Genomic DNA, 12,512 nt, shown 5'->3' on the forward strand with positions numbered 1-12,512 from the left:
ATCTCCACTCATTTTCCTAAACCCCGTGGAATACTGGCCCAGTCTCCCCAATCTCTGCTCCCACAACAAGCCCGTCATCCCAGAGATCAATCTGGCCATCCTTCACTGCTCTCCATCAATATCAGGTTTGCCCTTTATTAGGTAAGGAGACCAAAACTACACACAATACTGCACAATGTTCGGGATGATATCTCACCAGGCCCTGTACAGCTGCAGGAAGACACCCTTATTTCTGGACTCACATCCCCCTGAAATGAAGGTCAACACTCCATTTATCTTCCTCACTGCTTTCTGTTTCTGCAATATTGTTTTCAGCATCTGGTGTACAGGGAGATGCAGATCCTTTTTAATGTTACAGCTCCCCACTTGGTGGGTCTGTGTACACTGGGCAGCATGCCAATGCCATGCCCAGTATTGACTTCTGGTTACAGAACCCACTGCACTGCAGGGACCTCAGAGGATTATGCAGAAGGAAACAACAAACAGGAGCATACGTCCCTTTGTAGATCAACATGTTTTAACCAATCCCTTTCAAATGGTAGGCTGCCAATTTATCGTTTCCACCAAAGAGCACACCGTCACCTCTATCCACATTGTTTTCCATCTGTCACGTATTTACCCATTCACTCCACTTGTCTTAGTCTTCTCGGTGCTTTTTTACATCCTCCTCACCCACTCTAATCCCACACCCGTTAGTGCTGTCAGCAGGCTGGGATATATTGTATCTGATTCCAGCAACCAAATGTTTAAAGGGCATTGTGAACAGTTGGGCCCCAAGCACTGATCCCTGCGACACCTCAGCAACCTTCCTCTGTTAATTTCTATTTATTTATTTCGTGAATCTGGGTGTCACTGGCTGGGCCAGCATTTATTGCTTGTCCCTAATTGCCCTTGAGAAGGTGGTGGTGAGCTGCCTTGTTGAACGCTGCAGTCCACCTGCTGTGGTTGACTTCCAATGCCATTAGGGAAGGAATTCCAGGAATCTGAACCAGTGACTGTGAAGGAGCAGTGATATATTTCCAAGTCAGGATGGTGAATGGCTTGGAGGGAACCTGAAGATGATGGTATTTCCATACATCTGTAGCCCTTGTCCTTCTAGATAGACATGGGAGTTGGGAAGTTGGTCTCTGAGGATCTTTGGTGAATCATTTCATTGCAGCATGTAGATAGTAAAACACTGCTGCTGCTGCTGAGCGTTGATGGTGGAGCATTGTGGATGAAGGGACAGTCAAACTGGCTGCTTTGTCCTGGATGGTGTAAAGCTTCTTGAGTGTTGTTGGGGCTGCACTCATCCAGGCAAATTGGGAGTCTTCCATCACACTTCTGACTTATGCATTGTAGACGATGGACAGACTTTTGGAAGTCAGGAAGTGAGTTACTCGCCGCAGTATTCTTAGCTTCTAATCTGCTGTTATAGTTACTGTGTTCATGTGGCGAGACCAGTGAGTTTCTGAGCAATGATTACCCATCAGGACTTTGATAGTGGGGGATTCAGTGATAGTAACACCATTGAGTGCCAAGGGGCAGGTTAGATTTTATTTTATAGGTGATGGTCATGGTCTGGCATTTGCGTAGCCTGAATATTACTTGCCATTTGTCAGCCTGGATACTGTCCAGATCTTGTCGCATTTGGACATAGACTGCTTCAGTATCTGAGGAGCCACAAATGTTGCAGAACATTGTACAATCATTGGCGAACATCCCCACTTCTGACCTTAAAATGGAGGGAAGGTCATTAATGAAGTAGCCTTGAATAAGTTTTCGGTCACTGCCCGAGGGACTCCTACAGACTTGTCCTGGAGCTGAGTTGACAGACCTTCATCAACCATGACCACCCTCCTACGTGTCAGGTATGATTCTAACCAGCGGGGAGTTTGCCCCTGATACCCATTGATTCCAGTGTTGGCAGCCCCCCTTGATACCACACTTGGTCGAAGACAGTCTTGATTTAAAGAGCTATCACTCTCACCCCACCTCTGGAATTCAGCTCTTTTGTCCATGTTTGAGCCATGGTAATGAGGTCAGGAGCTGAGTGGCCCTGGTGGAGCCCAAACTGGGCATCATTGACCAGGTTATTTCTGAGCAGGTGCTGCTTAAAAACACTGAGACCTTCCACCACTTTACTGATGATCGAGAGGAGACTGATGGGGTGGCAATTGGCCGGATTGGAATTGTTCTGCTTTTTACATACAGGAGCAATGATTACTTGGGGTAATTTTCCAAGTAATCAGGAAAAGCCATTGTTGTAACTGTATTGAAATAGTTTGGCTCGGGGAGTGGCAAGTTATGGAGCACAAGTTTTCAGTACTATTGACATAATGGTGTCAGATTATGCACCTTTTGGAGTATCCAGTATCTGCAATCGTTTCTGGATATCGAGTGGTCTGAATCGAATTGGCTGATGACTGGTAACTGAATTGCTGAGGACCACTGTAGGAGGCTGAAATGGACCATCCACTCAGCACTTCTGACTGAAGATTGTTGCGAATGCATCAGCCTTATCTTATACACTGAGGTGCTGGGCTCTTTCATCATGGAGGAAGGGGTTATTTGTGGAATCTCTTCCTCCAGTGAATTGTTTAATTGTCCCCAACGTTTCTAGGCTAGATGTGAAACAACTGCAGAGCATAGATCTGTTACTTTGCTTTTGAGATCACTTAGCTGTGTCTATCACTTTACTGCTTATGCTGTTTGGTGCACAAGTAGTCCTGATTGGTGGCTTCACCAGGCTGACACCCCATTATCAGGTATTTCTGGTGCAGCTCCTGCCATCCTGCACACTCCACTGAACCAATGTTGATCCTCTAGATTGATGGCAATTGTTGCGGGGGGGATATGCGGGAGGCCATGAGGTTATGCGGGAGTACAACTTGGCTGGTATTGATGACTCACGACACCTTATGGAGATCCAGATTTGAGCTGCTAGATCTGTTCGAAGTCTGCCCTGTTTAGCAATGTGATAGTACCACCCAAAATGGTGGAGGTAATTCTCAATGTGCAGGTGTGATTTTGTCTCCACAATGACTATGCGGTGGTCTCTCTTACCGATCATGTCATGGACAGATACTTCTGTAAATGGCAGGTTAGTAAGGCTGTGTTCAAGTTTGTGTTTTCCTCTTGTTGGTTCTTTCCCCACCTGCTGCAGAACCAGTCGAGCAGTTATATCCTTTGGGGCCTGGCCAGCTCGCTGTAATGCTGTCGCTTAAAAACTCTTGGTGGTGAACACAGAAATCCACCACCCAGAGTAGATCTTGCATCCGTGCTACCCTCAGTGCTTCCTCCAATTGTTGGTCTGCATGGAGGAGTACTGATTCATCAGTTCAGAGAGGCTGGTACATGGTAATCAGCAGGAGTTTTCCTTTCCCATGTGCAAAGTAATGCCATGAGACTTCATGGGATACAGAGTCACTGTTGAGGACTCCAAGAGCAATTCCCTTCCAACTGTATCCCCCTGTACCGCCACTTCTGCTGTGTCCGTTCTGCTGATGAGACAGGAGATATTCGGGGTAGGTAATGGGTTGTCTGCGATATAGTTATACTCACAGAATCATACCTTACAGACAATGTCAGGCTGCTGCTTGACGAGTCTGTTTATTTCTATTCACCGTTTCCTGCCAGCTGTCCCATTCTGGAAACATAGCCATATATTAGCCACCAATCCACTCAGATTTGATTTTGCAAATTGGACTTCGAGCTTTACCAAAATCTTTCTAAAAGTCCACATGTTTGTGCTCATTTGTTCTTGACCCTCTGACTAAAAGGAACAGCTGCTGTCTATCCACCCTGTCCATGTCCCTCAGAATCTTATCCTTCTGAATCACGGACCCCTCAGCTTTCTCTGCTCCAAAGTAAACAACCTGAGCTTATCCAGCCTCTCTCCATAGCTGATATGCTCCATCCCAGGGAACATCCTGGTGAATCACCTCTGCACCCTCTCCAGTACAATCACATCTTTCCTGGAATGTGGCTCCCAGACTACATACCGTACTCCAAAGCCCTGTATTGCTCTTATAATCTACTCCTGATTAGGAAATGCTACACCCAAGGTCCAATTCTTAACTAGTCCATTAACCTGTCCAGTCACATTCAGGGATGTGTGGCGAAGCACAATCTGAGCTTCCCAGTGTGCTGCCATTCATTGAGTCCTCCCCTGCCTGGTTCCTTCTCGCAAAGTACATCAGCTCATATTTATCAGGGTTACATTCCATCTGCCATTGATCTGCCCATCTGACCATTCCATCTGCATCCTCCTGTAACTTAAGGCCTTCCTCCTCACTGCGAACCATCCGGTCAATCTTTATGTCAAACATACAGTTACTTATCACACCTCCCCCACTCTCCACCGAGCCCCCTCCACATTCACATCTTTTTTAATGAATAACACAAACAATAAGGGACACAGCACTGATCCCTGTGGTACACCAGGGGACACTGGTCTCCAGTCGCTCAAAGAGCCTTCTCTCACCGCCCTCTGCCTGCTGCCATTAAGAGAAATCTCCTTGTAACCTGTCAAGGTATCCTTCATATTGTGAGATTTTACATTATTTCTCAGTATCCCAGCTGGAAATTTGTCAAAGGCCTTCCTACAAAACTAACCATCGACCTCCTCAAACTAATTCAATCAAATCCATTAGATGCGACTCCCTTCTGATAAAGTCATGATAATTATCCCTGATCAAACCTTGTGACTCTGATTGGAGTTCGATTTTCTCCTTCCCTATTTTATCCAGTAGTTTCCTTCACAGTGATCTAATACTCACTCGTCTATAGTCACCTGGTCTATCTCTCCCACCCTTACTGTGAAGTGGAATCGTATTAGCAGTCCTCCAGTTCTCTGGCACCTCCCCTATGGTCAGATTCTAATTAAAATATTCAATCAGGGTCATTCCTCCCTTGACCCCAACAGCCGCCTGTGATACAATACTTTCAGACATGGAGATTGGTCCAAATTTGTACAGAACAAAACCTCAAATCCCTGCTCGTATTTTACATCAATCTGTTCAAGAGTTGTCCAGTCCATCTTCTTGAATTCTGTACCTGCATCCTCCTTCTCCCAAGTAAAATAGATGTGAAGGTCTCATGTTACATTCCATAAATGTTCTCCAGTTTGACACACAGATTGCCCCTTTGGTTTCTAATGGACACTAACTGTTTGCTGATTATTCTGTTTGACTTGTCCATGTAGAATATCGTGGGATTCTCCCTTATCTCACCTACTTGTACTTCCTCATGTCCCTCTGTTATTCAGTCCTTTCGATGTTTCTAAGATTCACTACAATCACCTCTCATGTTTCGAAACTCGAGATTCCAGGCTGAGTTACCCCGTCAGACAACCTTGCCAATTTAAGAGTTAATTTGGAGAATTCCTTTTGAAGTTCCTCTGTAGTCAGTATATTCTTTCTTAGATTGGGACTCAGAGCGATACACAATATTCTAAGTTTAGTCTCACCAACGCTCGATGCAACTGGTGCATGACATCCTCTATCTTCCAATTACATTCACATGAATGTAAACCTAAATTTTACTTTCCCATTTGCATATGTTCTTCCTAATACCGCTCGGTTTAATTTTTCTTATGAGCTCAGTGTGTGAGTTCTTTAAAAAAGCTCATGAATATCCAACTATACATTATCCATTGGTTCTTCATTGCCTATGTCCACAAGAATCATCTTCAAACCATTCCAATAATATGTTTGCCACTTCTGGTCTTCCTTTCATCAGTACATTCTCACACTCCCCAGTTATGTTTTTACCTTCTAAATATCTAGTAGCATGTTCTTTGTAATTGAGTCCAAGAGATACCTGACTGCGGATGACAGGTTAACTGGTCTGCAGTTTACCATTCTCCAAATTCATCCTTTCTTAAACTGTTGGATAATATTTATTACCGTTGCCTTATCCAGATTGGCAAAATGACTTTCGGGAATGTGTCAGAAAATAAAGTGAAAATCCACGATGCAATCAACATGTCTATTGCTGCTTCCTCTGAAATGCTTGTATGAAGTACATCTAGTCTGTCAGATTTATAATCAATCCAGCTTTCTTTTCAAAGATGACCTCATCACTGATAAGAATGATCTTAGACGTTACTTACACAAGTCCCATGGTCACTTGGTATTTCTGGGAGAATTTCTGGACATTCTTCCATGGAGATAGACACAAAGAAACTGTTTCTTTTCCCTGCGATTTCTCTGTAATCGGTAATAAATTATCCTGTCTGCACACCAGCTGTTCCACATTTGACCTTGTCTTTATTTTTTTCATACATTGATAGACGCTTTTTAGCTGTCTTCATGTTTTTCTTCCGTTTGCATGCTTTTTCTCTTTCTGATTTTGGTCATCCTTTGCTGGCTCCTACATTTCTCTGAATCCTCCAGCTTACTGCAACACTTGGCATTTTTCTAAGCTGCCTCCTTTCATCTAATAGGTAGATGAAGGTGGGGTTGAAAGTGATAGTCGGAGAGGAGGGTGCACCAGACTGATAGGGAGGAATGTGGACACATAGGAACATTCAAAAGGGTGGTACTGACTTGGAAGGTTGGAGTAGGATAAGGTGGGATTAGGGGAAATGGGGAAATGGGGAAATCAACCATGAGCCCCTGTGGTTAGAGAGTCCCAAGGCAGAAGAGGAGGCTTTCTTCCTCCAGGCTTCTGGTGGCTCCGGTTTGGCGATGGAGCAGGCCCAGGACTCTCATGTCCTTGGCAGAGAGGGAAGGGGAGTTAGAGTGCTCAGCCACTAGGCGATGGTGTCGTAACAATGTGGTTGTCCGAGAGATGTTCCCTGAAATGATCTACAAGTTGACCTCCTGCCTCGCCAATGAAGAGAAGACCACATTGTCTTTAATGTAGATGAGGCGTTCTGTCTCCCTTCATCACCTATCACTTTCAACCCCACCTTCATCTACCTATCGTAATCCCAGCTACCTCCCTCCTGCCGCACCCTCTTCTCATTTATCTCTTAGCCCCCTAGGCCCATAAGCTTCATTCCTGATGAAAGGCTTATGCCCGAAACATCGATTTATCTGCTCTTTTATGCTGCCTGACTGTGCTTTTTCAGCACCACACTCTTCGACTATGATCTTCAGCATCTGTAGTCCCCAGTTTCTCCTCACACCTTCATGGTCTGCTGACTCAGATTTCAAATGGTTACTTCAAATACAACAAAAACTGTCGTGTACTCAAACAGCATAAAAGAAAACCAATACATTGTGGTCACTGTTCCCAAAATGTCCTTTCCAGCAAAATTTTCAATTAGCTCTTCTGATCACTCAACACCAATTCCTAAATAACCTGATCTCGAGCTCAGTGCTCAACATAATGTTCATGTAAACCATCTCACACGCGGTCATGAAATCCATTTTCCCAGCATTAGCATTCAATTGGGTTAACACAGTTTAGATATAATGTAAGCAGTATATTATTACTGCAGTCCCCACAAATGTGTATATCTCATTTCCTGTTTTATAACATGTCCAGCATTTGTATTGCAGCTTTCACTTTGAGATATAACTCCCATCAATGTTTGCTCCATCTTACTAGATTCTGTGGAATCTGAGCGATGTGGGCTCTGGAGAGATTAATAGTAGAGATCATTTCGCCACGTCAATTATGAACTTCTCAAACTTTAATTTCTCCAGATCTCCCGTTATGCTGATGGAGTAGAGAAGGACAATGATTTTCCAACAATGCTCTATATTCCCCCAGAGAGCTGAGACAGCTCTAACCTGGTTGGGAACTTTACAGCAGGATGGTAAAGTGTTGCTGCTGCTGTACAGGGTCTTAGTGAGATCACATCTGGGGTAGTGTGTACAGATTTAATCTCTTCAATGAAGTAAGGATGTTGTTATATTGGAAGCAGCTCAGAGATGGTCCCCTCAACTGATTCCTGCAATGAAGGTGCTAGCTTATAACGAAAGGATGATCAGGTTGACCCAGTAGCCATTGGAGTTTACAAAAAATAAGGATGACCTTATTTCAACATAGATGACAGATGTAGTCAACGAATGAAGCGAATTACGCAGATAGTGGAGGAACCATTCCGTTCTCCAGTGTGTAACACAGGAACAACAGGAGGATATTCAAGCCTTCGACCCTGTTAACCAAAACAGGATGAGGCTATTCAGCCCCTGGAGCCTGATATTCGTTTACAGAAGGAGGCCAATCAGCCATTCAACCCTGTAACAGTAGGCCATGCTGCACCAGTATCCTGTTAAACAGCAACAGGATCAGTCCATTCAGACTCCTCAAGTCTGTAACATAGGAACTGGAAGAGGTCACACAGTGACTGGAGATTGTTACACTGGGATAATAGGAGGCCATTCAGACCCACCGAGACTAATGCAAGGGAATTGGATAAGGATAAAAACTATCTGAGACTTCTTTAATGAGAAAGGAAGAAGTAATTTTGACACGTGTCTGTTGTATGGGAACAAGATAAGACCAATCAATCCCTCGGAACCATCTCCCGGATACATGAGGAGACCGTTCAATATTTCCATGGAGAAGTATAAGAAGACCCATCAGCCCATCAAAATGTTAGAGAGCAACAGTAAGATTCCATAATCTCCCAATCCTCTAAAGGATCAACAGGTGCAGATCATTCTGGCCTTGGAGACGACAACATGAGAACACCAGAAAGACAGCAGCCCATCGAGTTTGGACACCAGCAGGATGGTGAGTCCATTCAGCCACACATTACCCTTATACAGCAACTGGAGCAGATCTCTTAAAAACGTTTGCCCATTAAATAGGAATTCAAAGAAAACGTAAAGATTTTCGAAAGGGGAGAACTTATAATAATGGTATACATTAGGGACTAAAGTGTAACAATAAACCATTGTAATTTAAGGCAAATTGTTAGAGTCCATTGTTCAGGACATTTGCAAAGTTAAACCACAATCCATCAGAGTCAACATGGTTTTACAAAGGACAATCAAGTTTGAAGTGTTTGCTTGAGTTATTTGAAGATGTCACAAAAAAGGTGGATCGTGGGAGATATAACATATGTGGTCTTCCTGAAGGCATTGGATGTGTCGCTTCTCCAAAGAGTAAGTGGTAAGTTCAGACAACATGGGTTTAGGAGTAATTTATTCGCTCGGATGGAGGATTGGTTATCCAACAAAATGGAGTCAGATGGAATAAATGTGTCATTTTATTTTGGCAAATGCAGTTTGTGGGGTGCCATTGTTTTCAGCACTCATGCCTCAACTATTTGCATTGATTGGATTACTGTACTCGGTTGACGGGAGAGAAAATACAATGCCACATTTTCAGATGACTCTCACATCGGTGGGAAATTACTTTGGAATGATGATGCAAGAGATTTTAAAACTATATGGATAGGTTGCGTGAATAGGCCAATATTTAGCAAGGAAAATTAAAGGGAATAAATATGGGGCTATTCAAGTTGGCCAGGATAATAGAAAGACAAATTATTATCTAAATGGAGAGAAAGTTCAAAGTGCTTAGGTGCAGAGGGATCTGGGTGTCTGCTTGCATATCACAGAAAACCTGCCTGCGGGTACTGCAAGTAATGAGAAATGCAAGCATAATTTCAGTGTTTATTTATAAAAGGATAGAGTAGAAAGGTAGGGAGTGTTGGTGTAGCTATGCGAGTCATTAGTGAGGCTGCAACTGGAGTACAGTTTGGGTGTCCTGCAGAATGAGGTATTTCCATTGGAGGCAATTCAGAAGAGCTTCACTAGATTGATTCCATATTTGAAGTGTTTGCCTTATGAAGAGTAATTGAGCAGTTTAGGCATATACTCTAGAGGTTATAAGAATGAAAGGAGATCTCATTGAGGTCTGTAACATTCTAAAAGTAATTGAATGTGTAGATATGGAGTGGATTTATTTTTCATGTGGGCAATCTACAATAAGAGACTAGAGTTTTAGGATGGAGAGATGGCAGGAAAGTAGAACAGAGGCCGTGTTGACATCAGTGTCATCGAGGGGTTGGATTCCTCACAGATGCTCCTTGTTATTTTTCAACCCTTCGACAGTGTTTTACAGGAATGGGGGAGGACTGGGTATCATACAGGAAGCAGGCACTCAGGATAAATCAGTCTCAATGAGTTAGACTGAATGTCACCAGTAGGGTCACACATTGACCAGCGCTGGGTTCTCAACTACTTACAATCTATATTAATGATCAGGTGGACGGAACAGATATACAGATGCTGAGTTTGGTGATGTCGCTGTGGTTAGCAAGAAAATAAATAATCAAGAGAGGGTGGAGAGTCTGCAAATAGATTCTGAAATGTAAAGGCAATAGATAATAGTTTAGCAGGTGAAATTTAACATGATATAACCTGTCATTTCATTTACAGGAATAATGGAAGGCAGTATGTTACTGAAATGGAGAGGGATTACAGGACTTAATGATACTCAGATCCGTTCACTCAGATCCGTTCAGACAGGGGAGGTTTTGCTCCATCCCTGATTGTCTCCTCCCAGACACTGCAAGTGACCCCATTGCTCTCCGAACAAATGGAATACTTTGATGTGATTGATTGGTGGTGGGGATGGTGTTTTGAAACGTGCATCAAGGGGAAGGCCTTTATCCAAGATATATTCATTCCTTTCTACATGGAGACCCGATGACGATGGGAATGGCTGACTGCTTCTGAATGAAGAGACCATGACTGCTGCCAGGACAGTGGGTATTCACCAACATAATGTACTGTGCATGGACACACTGTAACATTAATGGAGAGAGAGAACTCCTTCAGGTCCTCTACATCTCCGCATTGACATGGATACTCTGCAGATGCCATGGACACCATCGGGAATCCCACTATGCAGTATAGATACAACCGGCAGCTCCCTGCTGAGGGACAAACAATCTATTTACCTCATCCACCATATATATCCTCCATCACCGAATTGTGACATTGATGTTGAGATACTGGGAGATGATGGATATGTCACCTAGTCCTGCGTGGAAAGTTCTGGATCATAGAAGCTGAATGAAACAGTGACCCTAACAGCCACTGGCAGCACCATCCTGCCCCTGGTGTGAAGCTACAGGTCGTGTTGAAGGAGGTGACACCGCTCTGTGACCAGCTCCTTGTTCAGTCAGGGTCCCCTCATAATGTGATCCTGGGTTAAGTGAAATTTTGGAAATTGTTCCTGGAAAACCCGGGGTGGATACAGCAGATCCCTTTCCCTACGCACTCTCACTCCGTGGTTTCTGAGCTTCCCCTCTCCACAGCCTCTGCTCCATTTGTTGTTCATGTTACAGACCCAGATACTGTAACTACAGTCCCCAGGCTCCATCCAGAGTTGGGTCACCAAATCCTCAGGTCTCCCTGAATGTCTGAGGCAACTTACAGCACAACCTCCAGCAAAACATCCTCTGACCCTCCACTAAATTTTCAATTGCAGAAGCCAGTCAGAAGCGCCTCGCTACAAGTGTTTTCGACCAGACCAGATTCCCTCAAAATATTTCCAGAAGGCCGTTTAGACCCAAACCTCTCCTTATTTTAAATATAGATGTGAAGTGTGTGTTCCAGTTATGTTGTGACTAGTCAAACCACTCGACATTGAGCAAAATATAATCTATTCAAATGCTTTAGTTAAAATACAATCAAAGAAAAGAACATTTTGTGATGGCTTATATGTTGGAACACTTACACAAACAATAGGTACCGTACCTTCTTGGTTTACACCGCTTGGCACAAAGATATTTTCAAATACAGATCCTTACAGCAGTTTTCCAATCCAGGGGGAAACAACATCAACAGAGATCTCAGAGAGAAAAGCAGCTGGGGATCATGTATTGAAACTTACAACCCTTCTGGGATCCCCAAACAGCTCTGAATGTTGAAGCTAAAAACAAAATGAGGAAACCTGGTCTGGGAGAGCTGGCCACTGCCCTTCCATTGTTACCACCGTTTTAATGAAACCTAAAATCTCAGTTATTTATTTAAACTGTTTTCAGACAGCAGTTCTGCACCTCTGCCTTTAACACCTCTCTTAAAAAAAACCCAAAGAAAATAACCTTTTTACAGTGATAGTATCCTCACAACTCCATCTTTAATAAAATAATCTATCAATACACAAAGGAGGATTCATTTTAGACCTCCTAATCTTCCTCTATTAGTAGACTGAAATGCATATATATTACATTGACTCTGAGCATACAAATATTCGCATCTATTTCGATTTCAGTCATTTTACTCCTGCCACAGAATGCCTTTGTCTTTCTTCATCCAAGTCTCCACACTTAGGTTTTATCGCCCTGTCGCCTGTATAGTTTCAAACTGAATGGCAGCAATAATAAGCTCAATCGAAACAGACTAGTATTTTTCTCCCTAAACTTCTCCAAAAACTTTAAGGGGTTATGATCAGTGATAAAGATTTGTCTCAGGTATGTTATTGGCAATGTAAATCTGAAATGTTGCAACGCCAACACAAATGCCTCCTTCCCCATTGTGGAATAAATCTGTTGATGTTTCCATTAGAGACTCCAATCACACGTTACATAATGTAGCGCTTCTAATCTCTCCACT

Source organism: Chiloscyllium punctatum, unplaced genomic scaffold (genome assembly GCF_047496795.1).
Source record: "Chiloscyllium punctatum isolate Juve2018m unplaced genomic scaffold, sChiPun1.3 scaffold_121, whole genome shotgun sequence".
NCBI classification, from domain to species: domain Eukaryota; kingdom Metazoa; phylum Chordata; class Chondrichthyes; order Orectolobiformes; family Hemiscylliidae; genus Chiloscyllium; species Chiloscyllium punctatum.